Source organism: Pteropus vampyrus, unplaced genomic scaffold (genome assembly GCF_000151845.1).
Source record: "Pteropus vampyrus isolate Shadow unplaced genomic scaffold, Pvam_2.0 Scaffold25, whole genome shotgun sequence".
Classification (NCBI taxonomy): domain Eukaryota; kingdom Metazoa; phylum Chordata; class Mammalia; order Chiroptera; family Pteropodidae; genus Pteropus; species Pteropus vampyrus.
This window is the reverse complement of record NW_011888806.1, coordinates 3,941,881-3,943,506: the sequence shown is the minus strand read 5'-3', so window position 1 is coordinate 3,943,506 and position 1,626 is coordinate 3,941,881. Positions and strand designations below refer to the sequence as shown.

The 1,626-nt window shown below is 31.1% G+C and overlaps 1 pseudogene; it reads right to left on the bottom strand.

Annotated features, from left to right (window-relative positions):
• Positions 1 to 854: 854 nt before the first annotated feature.
• On the bottom strand, positions 855 to 921 carry LOC111737327 (annotated as a pseudogene).
• Between the last annotated feature and the right edge of the window lie 705 nt (positions 922 to 1,626).

Here is a 1,626-nt window from a genome sequence, read left to right as displayed (position 1 = left end):
TAATTAAACTGTCACCTTCTTGGCAAGTTCTCACCTTAAAAAAAATTTTTTTTGAATCATATATTCTCTCTTTTGTTTATAATATATTTACATCTGATACACACTACAACATGAAGCTTGAAGACATTATGCTAAGTGAAATAAGCCATAAACAAAAGGACAAACATTATATGATTCCCCTTATATGAGGTATCTAGAATCAAATTCATAGAGACAGAAAGTAGAACAGTGGTTACCAGGGGCTGGGAGGAGAGTTATTTAATGGCTGTAGAATTTCAGTATGGGATGACTTTAAAGTTCTGGAGATGGTTAGTGGTGATGTTTGCACAACAAAATGAACGTACTTAATGTAAGTAAACTATACACTTAAAAATGGCTAAAACAGTGAATTTTATGTTTTATTTTACTGCAATATTGTAGTAAAATATACATAACATAAAATCTACATAACATAAAATTTGTGTACATATTTATAATTTACATGTATTTATAATTTATAATTTATATTACATATATGATATATATTTATAATTTACTACATTATAGTGAAATATACAGAACATAAAATTTATATATATATTTACAAAGCATGATATTTGTTATCTTTGTACAGGGATCAAAATGAAGAGAAATATTTTCAGTTTCTGTATACTATCTCTTATTTAAATTGTTTACATGTATATATTACTTTTAAAATCTATAACAATTTTTTTCATGTCTTCACTTTCTTTTTTTAAAAATTTATTTATTTAAATTAGTTTCAAGCATTGGTTTGACATCTATATAATTGATAAAACGATCCCCGCAATTGCTCCCTCCCTCACCTGGCCTTCCACCTAGCCATCATATTAATTTGCAGGGGCCATGCTAATCTTCTCTGTATTGTTCCAATTTTAGTATATGTGCTGCTGAAGCGAGCACTCATATTAATGCTAACTGCATTCCCTATGCTGTGCTCCTCATTCCCTTGACCATCTATCAACTACTAATTTCTACTTCTTTAACCCTTCACCCCATTCTCTTAGCCCCCTCACCCACCTCTGTCAATCACCAAATTGTCCACTGTATTTCTGAGTCTGTTTTTGATTAGTTTGTTCTTTTTGTTCCTTAGACATCCCATATAAGTGAAATCATATGGTATCTATCTTTCTCTGTCTGATTTATTTCACTCAGCATGATAACCTCTAGGTCCATCCATGTCATTGCAAACAGTAAGATTTCATTTTTTTTTTTCATGGCTGAGTAATATTCCATTGTATATATGAACCATAATTTCTTTATCCAATTGTCTATTGATGGGCATTTAGGTTGCTTTCATATCTTGGCTATTGCAAATTGTGTTGCCATGAATATTGAAGTGTATAGATCTTTACGAGTTATTGTTTTGGTTTTCTTCACCTAAATACCCAGAAGTGCAATTGCTGTGTCAAAAGGTATATACATTTTTAATTTTTTGAGAAACCTCCATACTCTTTTCCATAGTGGCTGTACCAATTTGCAATCCTATCAACAATGTATGAGGGTTCCCTTTTCTCCTCATCCTCGCCAATACTTGTTTTTTGATTTATTGATGATAGCCATTCTGACAGGTGTGAGGTGATAGCTCATTGTGGTTTTAATTTGCAT